The sequence below is a fragment of the Pseudophryne corroboree genome, unplaced genomic scaffold, assembly GCF_028390025.1.
Source record: "Pseudophryne corroboree isolate aPseCor3 unplaced genomic scaffold, aPseCor3.hap2 scaffold_1408, whole genome shotgun sequence".
Taxonomy (NCBI): Eukaryota; Metazoa; Chordata; class Amphibia; order Anura; family Myobatrachidae; genus Pseudophryne; species Pseudophryne corroboree.
Window position 1 is genome coordinate 76,950 of NW_026968034.1, and position 16,493 is coordinate 93,442.

Here is a 16,493-nt window from a genome sequence, read left to right on the forward strand (position 1 = left end):
GAGCGCTATCTCCCAGCGTCATACGTCATACGTCATAGGAGCGGGACACCCGTCGCATGGTCAGCGTGGCTACGTCATAGGAGCGGGACACCCGTCACATGGTCAGCATGGCTCTCTCTGTATATATATTCCTGTACCTGTGTATATAACGCTGCCCTTATACCCCCTCCTGTCCCTGCATCCTAGTGACTCCTGTATATTCTATCCCTACTTTCCGTGTCTATACTCTACTATATATATATATATATATACACACACACACTGTCCCTATAATATCTACTGTATGTAATGTCCTTTCTGTCCCTGTACTGCCCCCTCCGTACGCTGTCCCTATACTGCCCCCTCCGTACGCTGTCCCTGTACTACCCCCTCCATACACTGTCCCTGTACTATCCCCTCCGTACACTGTCCCTGTACTATCCCCTCCGTACACTGTCCCTGTACTATCCCCTCCGTCCGCTGTCCCTGTACTATCCCCTCCGTCCGCTGTCCCTGTACTCCCCCCTCCGTCCGCTGTCCCTGTACTCCCCCCTCCGTCCGCTGTCCCTGTACTCCCCCCTCCGTCCGCTGTCCCTGTACTGCCCCCTCCGTCCGCTGTCCCTGTACTCCCCCCTCCGTCCGCTGTCCCTGTACTGCCCCCTCCGTCCGCTGTCCCTGTACTGCCCCCTCCGTCCGCTGTCCCTGTACTGCCCCCTCCGTCCGCTGTCCCTGTACTGCCCCCTCCGTCCGCTGTCCCTGTACTGCCCCCTCCGTCCGCTGTCCCTGTACTGCCCCCTCCGTCCGCTGTCCCTGTACTGCCCCCTCCGTCCGCTGTCCCTGTACTGCCCCCTCCGTCCGCTGTCCCTGTACTGCCCCCTCCGTCCGCTGTCCCTGTACTGCCCCCTCCGTCCGCTGTCCCTGTACTGCCCCCTCCGTCCGCTGTCCCTGTACTGCCCCCTCCGTCCGCTGTCCCTGTACTGCCCCCTCCGTCCGCTGTCCCTGTACTGCCCCCTCCGTCCGCTGTCCCTGTACTGCCCCCTCCGTCCGCTGTCCCTGTACTGCCCCCTCCGTCCGCTGTCCCTGTACTGCCCCCTCCGTCCGCTGTCCCTGTACTGCCCCCTCCGTCCGCTGTCCCTGTACTGCCCCCTCCGTCCGCTGTCCCTGTACTGCCCCCTCCGTCCGCTGTCCCTGTACTGCCCCCTCCGTCCGCTGTCCCTGTACTATCCCCTCCGTACACTGTCCCTGTACTGCCCCCTCCGTACACTGTCCCTGTACTGCCCCCTCCGTACACTGTCCCTGTACTGCCCCCTCCGTACCCTGTCCCTGTACTGCCCCCTCCGTACACTGTCCCTGTACTGCCCCCTCCGTAGACTGTCGCACCATAACCCTGAATATCTTTATCCATTAGGAATTTATCTAACCCATTCTTAAATGTGTTCACTGAGTCGGCCATTACAACTCCCTCAGGCAGGGAATTCCAAACACATATTGTCCTTACTGTGAAATAACCTTTTTGCCTCAATGTGCGGAAACTCCTCTCCTCTTACCTAAGCGAGTGACCACGTGTCCTCTGTGCTGATCTTATAGAAAACAGGTCCCTCCCAAGCTCTGTGTATTGAGCCCTTGTATATTTGTAGATGTTGATCATGGGGGTCATTCCGAGTTGTTCGCTCGTTGCTGATTTTCGCTATGCTGCAGTTTGTTGCTAATGGCGCATGCACTTAGTTATTTAACTAAAATCTTAGCAGTTTTGCTGTGGATCCTGTGGCGCTTTTCAGTCGCACTACTGATCGGTGAATGATTGACAGGAAGTGGGTGTTTCTGGGTGGTAACTCAGCGTTTTCCGGGAGTGTGCTAAAAAACGCAGGTGTGTCTGGCCGAACGCAGGGCGTGTTTGTGACGTCAAACGAGGAACTAAATAGACTGAGCTGATCGCAATCTAGGAGTAGGTCTGGAGCTAATCAGAAACTGCAGGGAAATATTTATTAGCAGTCTGCTAATCTTTTGTTTGCAATTCTGCTAAGCTAAGATACACTCCCAGAGGTCGGCGACCAAAAGCAGCTAGCGAGCGATCAACTCGGAATGAGGGCCTATGTCCCCTCTTAGTCTCCTCTTTTCCAGTGTAAACATGCCTAGTCTGCAAGCCTTTCCTTGTATTCCATCGTCTCCATGCCCTTAATTAGTTTGGTCGCCCTCCTCTGTACCTTTTCAAGCTCCAGGATATCCTTTTTGTAGTACGGTGCCCAGAATTGTACACAGTATTCAAGGTGTGGCCTCACTAGTGATTTATATAACGGGAGTATAATACTCTCGTGCCTAGCATCAATACCCCGTTTTATGCATGCTAATATCTTATTAGCCTTCTTTGCTGCAGTCCTACTTTGGGTACTACTGCTTAGCTTGCTATCTATGAGGACACCTAAGTCCTTTTCCAGTACAGAATCCCCTAATTTTACCCCATTTAGTAAGTAGGTGTAATTTTTGTTCTTGTTACCACAGTGCATTACCTTACACTTGTCTGTGTTGAAGCGCATTCTCCATTTGGCTGCCCATGCTTCTAATTTAACTAAGTCGTGCTGAAGAGACTCTGCATCCTCCTCTGTATTTATAGCCTTACACAATTTGGTATCATCTGCAAAAATTGACACCATGCTCTCTAGACCTTCTGTTAGGTCGTTAATGAAAATATTGAACAATAGCGGTCCTAATACTGAGCCTTGCGGCACACCACTTAGCACTTCAGTCCAAGTTGAAAATGATCCATTAACTGCGCCTATAATACCCCTTCGGTAGACTGTGCCCTATAATACCCCCTCTGTAGACTGCCCCTATAATACCCCCTCTGTAGACTGCCCCTATAATACCCCTCTGTAGACTGCCCCTATAATACCCCTCTGTAGACTGCCCCTATAATACCCCTCTGTAGACTGCCCCTATAATACCCCTCTGTAGACTGCCCCTATAATACCACTCTGTAGATACCCCCTCTGTAGACTGTGACCCTGTAATACCCCCTCTGTAGACTGTGACCCTGTAATGCCCTCTCTGTAGACTGTGACCCTGTAATACCCCCTCTGTAGACTGCCCCTGTGATACCCCCTCTGTAGACTGTGACCCTGTAATACCCCCTCTGTAGACTGTGACCCTGTAATACCCCCTCTGTAGACTGTGACCCTGTAATACCCCCTTTGTAGACTGTGACCCTGTAATACCCCCTCTGTAGACTGTGACCCTGTAATACCCCCTCTGTAGACTGTGACCCTGTAATACCCCCTCTGTAGAATGTGACCCTGTAATACCCCCTCTGTAGACTGTGACCCTGTAATACCCCCTCTGTAGACTGTGACCCTGTAATACCCCCTCTGTAGACTGTGACCCTGTAATACCCCCTCTGTAGACTGTGACCCTGTAATACCCCCTCTGTAGACTGCCCCGTAATGCCCCCTCTGTAGACTGCCCCTGCGATACCCCCTCTGCAGACTGCCCCTGCGATACCCCCTCTGCAGACTGCCCCTGCGATACCCCCTCTGTAGACTGCCCCTGTAATACCCCCTCTGTAGACTGCCACTGTAATACCCCCTCTGTAGACTGCCCCTGTAATACCCCCTCTGTAGACTGTGCCCCTATTATTATCTGCTGTATGACGCAGTATGTCTCTGTATAGATCTATGTATACAATGCTGCGCCTGAAGGCCGGGAAACTCGTTATCATCACGGGGAGCCGTCTGCTAGGGGCCAGAATCGGGTATTTATGTCTCATTATCTGACTGCATATATGTCTCATTACTGTCACGTGTGACCGGCACACTATACCCTGTATGTCTCATTATCTGACTGCATATATGTCTCATTACTGTCACGTGTGACCGGCACATTATATCCTGTATGTCTCATTATCTGACTGCATATATGTCTCATTACTGTCACGTGTGACCGGCACACTATACCCTGTATGTCTCATTATCTGACTGCATATATGTCTCATTACTGTCACGTGTGACCGGCACATTATATCCTGTATGTCTCATTATCTGACTGCATATATGTCTCATTACTGTCACGTGTGACCGGCACATTATATCCTGTATGTCTCATTATCTGACTGCATATATGTCTCATTACTGTCACGTGTGACCGGCACATTATACCCTGTATGTCTCATTATCTGACTGCATATATGTCTCATTACTGTCACGTGTGACCGGCACATTATATCCTGTATGTATCATTATCTGACTGCATATATGTCTCATTACTGTCACGTGTGACCGGCACATTATATCCTGTATGTCTCATTATCTGACTGCATATATGTCTCATTACTGTCACGTGTGACCGGCACACTATATCCTGTATGTATCATTATCTGACTGCATATATGTCTCATTACTGTCACGTGTGACCGGCACACTATATCCTGTATGTCTCATTATCTGACTGCATATATGTCTCATTACTGTCACGTGTGACCGGCACATTATATCCTGTATGTCTCATTATCTGACTGCATATATGTCTCATTACTGTCACGTGTGACCGGCACATTATATCCTGTATGTCTCATTATCTGACTGCATATATGTCTCATTACTGTCACGTGTGACCGGCACATTATATCCTGTATGTATCATTATCTGACTGCATGTATGTCTCATTACTGTCACGTGTGACCGGCACACTATATCCTGTATGTCTCATTATCTGACTGCATATATGTCTCATTACTGTCACGTGTGACCGGCACACTATATCCTGTATGTCTCATTATCTGACTGCATATATGTCTCATTACTGTCACGTGTGACCGGCACATTATATCCTGTATGTATCATTATCTGACTGCATGTATGTCTCATTACTGTCACGTGTGACCGGCACACTATATCCTGTATGTCTCATTATCTGACTGCATATATGTCTCATTACTGTCACGTGTGACCGGCACACTATATCCTGTATGTATCATTATCTGACTGCATATATGTCTCATTACTGTCACGTGTGACCGGCACACTATACCCTGTATGTCTCATTATCTGACTGCATATATGTCTCATTACTGTCACGTGTGACCGGCACACTATATCCTGTATGTCTCATTATCTGACTGCATATATGTCTCATTACTGTCACGTGTGACCGGCACACTATATCCTGTATGTATCATTATATGACTGCATATATGTCTCATTACTGTCACGTGTGACCGGCACATTATATCCTGTATGTCTCATTATCTGACTGCATATATGTCTCATTACTGTCACGTGTGACCGGCACATTATATCCTGTATGTCTCATTATCTGACTGCATATATGTCTCATTACTGTCACGTGTGACCGGCACATTATATCCTGTATGTCTCATTATCTGACTGCATATATGTCTCATTACTGTCACGTGTGACCGGCACATTATATCCTGTATGTCTCATTATCTGACTGCATATATGTCTCATTACTGTCACGTGTGACCGGCACATTATATCCTGTATGTCTCATTATCTGACTGCATATATGTCTCATTACTGTCACGTGTGACCGGCACATTATATCCTGTATGTCTCATTATCTGACTGCATATATGTCTCATTACTGTCACGTGTGACCGGCACATTATATCCTGTATGTCTCATTATCTGACTGCATATATGTCTCATTACTGTCACGTGTGACCGGCACACTATATCCTGTATGTCTCATTATCTGACTGCATATATGTCTCATTACTGTCACGTGTGACCGGCACATTATATCCTGTATGTCTCATTATCTGACTGCATATATGTCTCATTACTGTCACGTGTGACCGGCACACTATATCCTGTATGTCTCATTATCTGACTGCATATATGTCTCATTACTGTCACGTGTGACCGGCACACTATATCCTGTAGGTCTCATTATCTGACTGCATATATGTCTCATTACTGTCACGTGTGACCGGCACATTATATCCTGTATGTCTCATTATCTGACTGCATATATGTCTCATTACTGTCACGTGTGACCGGCACATTATATCCGGTATGTCTCATTATCTGACTGCATATATGTCTCATTACTGTCACGTGTGACCGGCACACTATATCCTGTATGTCTCATTATCTGACTGCATATATGTCTCATTACTGTCACGTGTGACCGGCACACTATATCCTGTATGTCTCATTATCTGACTGCATATATGTCTCATTACTGTCACGTGTGACCGGCACATTATATCCTGTATGTCTCATTATCTGACTGCATATATGTCTCATTACTGTCACGTGTGACCGGCACACTATATCCTGTATGTCTCATTATCTGACTGCATGTATGTCTCATTACTGTCACGTGTGACCGGCACATTATATCCTGTATGTCTCATTATCTGACTGCATGTATGTCTCATTACTGTCACGTGTGACCGGCACATTATATCCTGTATGTCTCATTATCTGACTGCATGTATGTCTCATTACTGTCACGTGTGACCGGCACACTATATCCTGTATGTCTCATTATCTGAGTGCATATTTGTCTCATTACTGTCACGTGTGACCGGCACATTATACCCTGTATGTCTCATTATCTGACTGCATATATGTCTCATTACTGTCACGTGTGACCGGCACACTATATCCTGTATGTCTCATTATCTGACTGCATATATGTCTCATTACTGTCACGTGTGACCGGCACACTATATCCTGTATGTCTCATTATCTGACTGCATATATGTCTCATTACTGTCACGTGTGACCGGCACATTATATCCTGTATGTCTCATTATCTGACTGCATATATGTCTCATTACTGTCACGTGTGACCGGCACATTATATCCTGTATGTCTCATTATCTGACTGCATATATGTCTCATTACTGTCACGTGTGACCGGCACATTATATCCTGTATGTCTCATTATCTGACTGCATATATGTCTCATTACTGTCACGTGTGACCGGCACATTATATCCTGTATGTCTCATTATCTGACTGCATATATGTCTCATTACTGTCACGTGTGACCGGCACATTATATCCTGTATGTCTCATTATCTGACTGCATATATGTCTCATTACTGTCACGTGTGACCGGCACATTATATCCTGTATGTCTCATTATCTGACTGCATATATGTCTCATTACTGTCACGTGTGACCGACACACTATATCCTGTATGTCTCATTATCTGACTGCATATATGTCTCATTACTGTCACGTGTGACCGGCACATTATATCCTGTATGTCTCATTATCTGACTGCATATATGTCTCATTACTGTCACGTGTGACCGGCACACTGTATCCTGTATGTCTCATTATCTGACTGCATATATGTCTCATTACTGTCACGTGTGACCGGCACATTATATCCTGTATGTCTCATTATCTGACTGCATGTATGTCTCATTACTGTCACGTGTGACCGGCACATTATATCCTGTATGTCTCATTATCTGACTGCATGTATGTCTCATTACTGTCACGTGTGACCGGCACACTATATCCTGTATGTCTCATTATCTGACTGCATGTATGTCTCATTACTGTCACGTGTGACCGGCACACTATATCCTGTATGTCTCATTATCTGACTGCATGTATGTCTCATTACTGTCACGTGTGACCGGCACATTATATCCTGTATGTCTCATTATCTGACTGCATGTATGTCTCATTACTGTCACGTGTGACCGGCACATTATATCCTGTATGTCTCATTATCTGACTGCATATATGTCTCATTACTGTCACGTGTGACCGGCACACTATATCCTGTATGTCTCATTATCTGACTGCATGTATGTCTCATTACTGTCACGTGTGACCGGCACATTATATCCTGTATGTCTCATTATCTGACTGCATGTATGTCTCATTACTGTCACGTGTGACCGGCACATTATATCCTGTATGTCTCATTATCTGACTGCATGTATGTCTCATTACTGTCACGTGTGACCGGCACACTATATCCTGTATGTCTCATTATCTGACTGCATATATGTCTCATTACTGTCACGTGTGACCGGCACACTATATCCTGTATGTCTCATTATCTGACTGCATGTATGTCTCATTACTGTCACGTGTGACCGGCACATTATATCCTGTATGTCTCATTATCTGACTGCATGTATGTCTCATTACTGTCACGTGTGACCGGCACATTATATCCTGTATGTCTCATTATCTGACTGCATATATGTCTCATTACTGTCACGTGTGACCGGCACACTATATCCTGTATGTCTCATTATCTGACTGCATATATGTCTCATTACTGTCACGTGTGACCGGCACATTATACCATGTATGTCTCATTATCTGACTGCATATATGTCTCATTACTGTCACGTGTGACCGGCACACTATATCCTGTATGTCTCATTATCTGACTGCATATATGTCTCATTACTGTCACGTGTGACCGGCACATTATACCATGTATGTCTCATTATCTGACTGCATATATGTCTCATTACTGTCACGTGTGACCGGCACACTATATCCTGTATGTCTCATTATCTGACTGCATATATGTCTCATTACTGTCACGTGTGACCGGCACATTATATCCTGTATGTCTCATTATCTGACTGCATATATGTCTCATTACTGTCACGTGTGACCGGCACATTATATCCTGTATGTCTCATTATCTGACTGCATGTATGTCTCATTACTGTCACGTGTGACCGGCACACTATATCCTGTATGTCTCATTATCTGACTGCATATATGTCTCATTACTGTCACGTGTGACCGGCACACTGTATCCTGTATGTCTCATTATCTGACTGCATATATGTCTCATTACTGTCACGTGTGACCGGCACATTATATCCTGTATGTCTCATTATCTGACTGCATATATGTCTCATTACTGTCACGTGTGACCGGCACATTATATCCTGTATGTCTCATTATCTGACTGCATATATGTCTCATTACTGTCACGTGTGACCGGCACATTATATCCTGTATGTCTCATTATCTGACTGCATATATGTCTCATTACTGTCACGTGTGACCGGCACACTATATCCTGTATGTCTCATTATCTGACTGCATATATGTCTCATTACTGTCACGTGTGACCGGCACACTATATCCTGTATGTCTCATTATCTGACTGCATATATGTCTCATTACTGTCACGTGTGACCGGCACATTATATCCTGTATGTCTCATTATCTGACTGCATGTATGTCTCATTACTGTCACGTGTGACCGGCACACTATATCCTGTATGTCTCATTATCTGACTGCATGTATGTCTCATTACTGTCACGTGTGACCGGCACACTATATCCTGTATGTCTCATTATCTGACTGCATATATGTCTCATTACTGTCACGTGTGACCGGCACATTATATCCTGTATGTCTCATTATCTGACTGCATATATGTCTCATTACTGTCACGTGTGACCGGCACACTATATCCTGTATGTCTCATTATCTGACTGCATATATGTCTCATTACTGTCACGTGTGACCGGCACACTATATCCTGTATGTCTCATTATCTGACTGCATATATGTCTCATTACTGTCACGTGTGACCGGCACACTGTATCCTGTATGTCTCATTATCTGACTGCATATATGTCTCATTACTGTCACGTGTGACCGGCACACTATATCCTGTATGTATCATTATCTGACTGCATATATGTCTCATTACTGTCACGTGTGACCGGCACATTATATCCTGTATGTCTCATTATCTGACTGCATATATGTCTCATTACTGTCACGTGTGACCGGCACATTATATCCTGTATGTCTCATTATCTGACTGCATGTATGTCTCATTACTGTCACGTGTGACCGGCACATTATATCCTGTATGTCTCATTATCTGACTGCATATATGTCTCATTACTGTCACGTGTGACCGGCACATTATATCCTGTATGTCTCATTATCTGTCTGCATATATGTCTCATTACTGTCACGTGTGACCGGCACATTATATCCTGTATGTCTCATTATCTGACTGCATATATGTCTCATTACTGTCACGTGTGACCGGCACACTATATCCTGTATGTCTCATTATCTGACTGCATATATGTCTCATTACTGTCACGTGTGACCGGCACATTGTATCCTGTATGTCTCATTATCTGACTGCATATATGTCTCATTACTGTCACGTGTGACCGGCACATTATATCCTGTATGTCTCATTATCTGTCTGCATATATGTCTCATTACTGTCACGTGTGACCGGCACATTATATCCTGTATGTCTCATTATCTGACTGCATATATGTCTCATTACTGTCACGTGTGACCGGCACACTATATCCTGTATGTCTCATTATCTGACTGCATATATGTCTCATTACTGTCACGTGTGACCGGCACACTATATCCTGTATGTCTCATTATCTGACTGCATATATGTCTCATTACTGTCACGTGTGACCGGCACACTATATCCTGTATGTCTCATTATCTGACTGCATATATGTCTCATTACTGTCACGTGTGACCGGCACACTATATCCTGTATGTCTCATTATCTGACTACATATATGTCTCATTACTGTCACGTGTGACCGGCACACTGTATCCTGTATGTCTCATTATCTGACTGCATATATGTCTCATTACTGTCACGTGTGACCGGCACACTATATCCTGTATGTCTCATTATCTGACTGCATATATGTCTCATTACTGTCACGTGTGACCGGCACACTATATCCTGTATGTCTCATTATCTGACTGCATATATGTCTCATTACTGTGACGTGTGACCGGCACACTATATCCTGTATGTCTCATTATCTGACTGCATATATGTCTCATTACTGTCACGTGTGACCGGCACACTATATCCTGTATGTCTCATTATCTGACTGCATATATGTCTCATTACTGTCACGTGTGACCGGCACATTGTATCCTGTATGTCTCATTATCTGACTGCATATATGTCTCATTACTGTCACGTGTGACCGGCACACTATATCCTGTATGTCTCATTATCTGACTGCATATATGTCTCATTACTGTCACGTGTGACCGGCACACTATATCCTGTATGTCTCATTATCTGACTGCATATATGTCTCATTACTGTCACGTGTGACCGGCACATTATATCCTGTATGTCTCATTATCTGACTGCATATATGTCTCATTACTGTCACGTGTGACCGGCACATTATATCCTGTATGTCTCATTATCTGACTGCATATATGTCTCATTACTGTCACGTGTGACCGGCACACTATATCCTGTATGTCTCATTATCTGACTGCATGTATGTCTCATTACTGTCACGTGTGACCGGCACATTATATCCTGTATGTCTCATTATCTGACTGCATGCATGTCTCATTACTGTCACGTGTGACCGGCACATTATATCCTGTATGTCTCATTATCTGACTGCATGTATGTCTCATTACTGTCACGTGTGACCGGCACATTATATCCTGTATGTCTCATTATCTGACTGCATATATGTCTCATTACTGTCACGTGTGACCGGCACATTATATCCTGTATGTCTCATTATCTGACTGCATATATGTCTCATTACTGTCACGTGTGACCGGCACATTATATCCTGTATGTCTCATTATCTGACTGCATATATGTCTCATTACTGTCACGTGTGACCGGCACATTATATCCTGTATGTCTCATTATCTGACTGCATATATGTCTCATTACTGTCACGTGTGACCAGCACATTATACCCTGTATGTCTCATTATCTGACTGCATGTATGTCTCATTACTGTCACGTGTGACCAGCACATTATACCCTGTATGTCTCATTATCTGACTGCATGTATGTCTCATTACTGTCACGTGTGACCGGCACATTATACCCTCTATGTCTCATTATCTGACTGCATGTATGTCTCATTACTGTCACGTGTGACCGACACACTATATCCTGTATGTCTCATTATCTGACTGCATATATGTCTCATTACTGTCACGTGTGACCGGCACATTATACCCTGTATGTCTCATTATCTGACTGCATGTATGTCTCATTACTGTCACGTGTGACCGGCACATTATATCCTGTATGTCTCATTATCTGACTGCATATATGTCTCATTACTGTCACGTGTGACCGGCACATTATATCCTGTATGTCTCATTATCTGACTGCATATATGTCTCATTACTGTCACGTGTGACCGGCACATTACATCCTGTATGTCTCATTATCTGACTGCATGTATGTCTCATTACTGTCACGTGTGACCGGCACACTATATCCTGTATGTCTCATTATCTGACTGCATATATGTCTCATTACTGTCACGTGTGACCGGCACATTATATCCTGTATGTCTCATTATCTGACTGCATATATGTCTCATTACTGTCACGTGTGACCGGCACACTGTATCCTGTATGTCTCATTATCTGACTGCATATATGTCTCATTACTGTCACGTGTGACCGGCACATTATACCCTGTATGTCCCATTATCTGACTGCATGTATGTCTCATTACTGTCACGTGTGACCGGCACATTATATCCTGTATGTCTCATTATCTGACTACATATATGTCTCATTACTGTCACGTGTGACCGACACACTATATCCTGTATGTCTCATTATCTGACTGCATGTATGTCTCATTACTGTCACGTGTGACCGGCACATTATATCCTGTATGTATCATTATCTGACTGCATATATGTCTCATTACTGTCACGTGTGACCGGCACATTATATCCTGTATGTCTCATTATCTGACTGCATATATGTCTCATTACTGTCACGTGTGACCGGCACATTATATCCTGTATGTCTCATTATCTGACTACATATATGTCTCATTACTGTCACGTGTGACCGGCACATTATATCCTGTATGTCTCATTATCTGACTGCATATATGTCTCATTACTGTCACGTGTGACCGGCACACTATATCCTGTATGTCTCATTATCTGACTGCATATATGTCTCATTACTGTCACGTGTGACCGACACACTATATCCTGTATGTCTCATTATCTGACTGCATATATGTCTCATTACTGTCACGTGTGACCGGCACATTATATCCTGTATGTATCATTATCTGACTGCATATATGTCTCATTACTGTCACGTGTGACCGGCACATTATATCCTGTATGTCTCATTATCTGACTGCATATATGTCTCATTACTGTCACGTGTGACCGGCACATTATATCCTGTATGTCTCATTATCTGACTGCATATATGTCTCATTACTGTCACGTGTGACCGGCACATTATATCCTGTATGTCTCATTATCTGACTGCATATATGTCTCATTACTGTCACGTGTGACCGGCACACTATATCCTGTATGTCTCATTATCTGACTGCATATATGTCTCATTACTGTCACGTGTGACCGGCACATTATATCCTGTATGTCTCATTATCTGACTGCATATATGTCTCATTACTGTCACGTGTGACCGGCACATTATATCCTGTATGTCTCATTATCTGACTGCATATATGTCTCATTACTGTCACGTGTGACCGGCACATTATACCCTGTATGTCTCATTATCTGACTGCATATATGTCTCATTACTGTCACGTGTGACCGACACATTATATCCTGTATGTATCATTATCTGACTGCATATATGTCTCATTACTGTCACGTGTGACCGGCACACTATATCCTGTATGTCTCATTATCTGACTGCATATATGTCTCATTACTGTCACGTGTGACCGGCACACTATATCCTGTATGTCTCATTATCTGACTGCATATATGTCTCATTACTGTCACGTGTGACCGGCACACTATATCCTGTATGTCTCATTATCTGACTGCATATATGTCTCATTACTGTCACGTGTGACCGGCACACTATATCCTGTATGTCTCATTATCTGACTGCATATATGTCTCATTACTGTCACGTGTGACCGGCACACTATATCCTGTATGTCTCATCATCTGACTGCATATATGTCTCATTACTGTCACGTGTGACCAGCACATTATATCCTGTGTGTCTCATTATCTGACTGCATATATGTCTCATTACTGTATGGAAAGGGGGGTAGGATGTCTGTGTATGTGGGGTAGGATGGAGTTTGGGGGGTGTCTCTATGTGTATGTGGGGGGGTGTCTCTGTGTGTGACAGCGGGGGGGTTGGTGTTGGGGGGGTGTCTATCAGTGTGTATGTGGGGGGTGTCTATGTGGCAGCGGGCGGTGGGGGGGTTGGTGTTGGGGGGGTGTCTGTCAGTGTGTATGTGGGGGGTGTCTGTGGCAGTGGGGGGGTTGGTGTGGGGGGTGTCTGTGGCAGTGGGGGGGGGTTGGTGTTGGGGGGGTGTCTGTCAGTGTGTGTATGTGGGGGGTGTCTATGTGGCAGTGGGGTGTGGGGGGGTTGGTGTTGGGTGTGTGTCTCTATTTGGCAGTGGGGGGGGGTTGGAGTTGTGGGGGTGTCTGTCAGTGTGTATGTGGGGGGTGTCTATGTGGCAGCGGGCAGTGGGGGCGTTGGTGTTAGGGGGGTGTCTGTCAGTGTGTATGTGGGGGGTGTCTATGTGGCAGTGGGGGGGTTGGTGTTGGGGGTGTGTCTATGTGGCAGTGGGGGGGGTTGGTGTTGGGGGGGTGTCTGTCAGTGTGTGTATATGGGGGGTGCCCTCCTGTATCTCAGCCTCTGTCCTCTCTCTGCAGGTCCTGCGATTGCCTCTTCGTGTTTGATTCCAGCAGTCTGGAGAGAAGGCCGCCGGGGGCAGAGTAAGTGATACAGGGAATCTGTGCATTGTGTTACTCTCATGTATAATAATGAGGACAGAGGCACACGCTAGGCCGGAGCACACGCTAGGCCGGTCTGCCGACGTATCTGGCATCTGTAAGTGCATACACACTGATCATCGGTCTGACGTGGGCGAGCCTTTGCATGTCAGTCACCGGCAGCCTCTGCAGCCAGCGTATGGGTGGAGAGCAGACTGCCCGCAGCACGACGCACCGATATAGCTGCAGATATATCCGCTGTTCTGCATGGCTGACGCGATCTGTGGATGACGTTGTTCTCTGACATAGCGCTGACACTAAACACAAACAGTAAGGGGAAACGCTAAGTATGGAAACATATACTGTAACAGAGTCCTGTGATGTCTCATTATTATCTGTGATGTTCTCCTCAGTGGATTGTCGTATATTAAACGGAAAAAGAAAAAACAATAATGTGTAGGATTGTCCCTAATATACAGCTCATTACGGGTGGCGACGGTGTATCTAATAGACAGACCTTCCGTGTCACATGTAGATGGCGGAAGGAGAACGCTCTCGTCTGCGTCAGTCAGTCAATAAGGATCCCCACCGTCTCCACAGGTAAAACGCGTGTATTCCATATAATCACATAAACAGGTGAAAGTTCCAAAATGAAAATCCAAATAGTAATCTCCCCGCAGCGTGAAGTACAGATCTGCAGAACATCTCGCCACAGCTGCCAGGGTCAGTTCTACAGTTGCAGGGTTTAGTCCTTCCAGTGATACAAGTCCTCAGAACCGGCACGTTTCAATGTAATATCTTTATCATGGAGAGCACCAGACGTGATATGTATACCCCTGCCCACCACTCAGTATGCCAAGGCGGGACCGGAAGTGTTAGATATTCCCCGGGACGTAGTTACTGTCCCAGCAGTCGGCACCTCGGAGGTCAGAATACAGATGTCGGGATGCCGACAGCTCCGCCAGGGCTGTTCCCACTCGTGTTGTCCACGACACCAATACAGTGAGAATAGAACCTGTGGTGAGCACAGCATTCAGACAGCCGGGATCCCGGTGTTGGTATACATACAGTGAGAATAGAACCTGTGGTGAGCACAGCATTCAGACAGCCGGGATCCCGGTGTTGGTATACATACAGTGAGAATAAATCCTGTGGTGAGCACAGCATTCAGACAGCCGGGATCCCGGTGTTGGTATACATACAGTGAGAATAGAACCTGTGGTGAACACAGCATTCAGACAGCCGGGATCCCGGTGTTGGTATACATACAGTGAGAATAGAACCTGTGGTGAACACAGCATTCAGACAGCCGGGATCCCGGTGTTGGTATACATACAGTGAGAATAAATCCTGTGGTGAGCACAGCATTCAGACAGCCGGGATCCCGGTGTTGGTATACATACAGTGAGAATAGAACCTGTGGTGAACACAGCATTCAGACAGCCGGGATCCCGGTGTTGGTATACATACAGTGAGAATAGAACCTGTGGTGAGCACAGCATTCAGACAGCCGGGATCCCGGTGTTGGTATACATACAGTGAGAATAGAACCTGTGGTGAGCACAGCATTCAGACAGCCGGGATCCCGGTGTTGGTATACATACAGTGAGAATAGAACCTGTGGTGAGCACAGCATTCAGACAGCCGGGTCCCGGTGTTGGTATACATACAGTGAGAATAGAACCTGTGGTGAGCACAGCATTCAGACAGCCGGGATCCCGGTGTTGGTATACATACAGTGAGAATAGAGCCTGTGGTGAGCACAGCATTCAGACCGCCGGGAT

At 45.6% G+C, this 16,493-nt stretch overlaps 1 long non-coding RNA gene across 1 annotated transcript; it reads left to right on the forward strand.

Moving 5' to 3' along the window:
• Window positions 1-4: 4 nt before the first annotated feature.
• On the forward strand, window positions 5-15,196 carry LOC134995855 (uncharacterized). Its single transcript, XR_010198593.1, has 3 exons — window positions 5-101; window positions 3,644-3,724; window positions 14,650-15,196. It is a non-coding gene; the product is annotated as an uncharacterized LOC134995855 (long non-coding RNA).
• The last annotated feature ends 1,297 nt before the right edge of the window (window positions 15,197-16,493 follow it).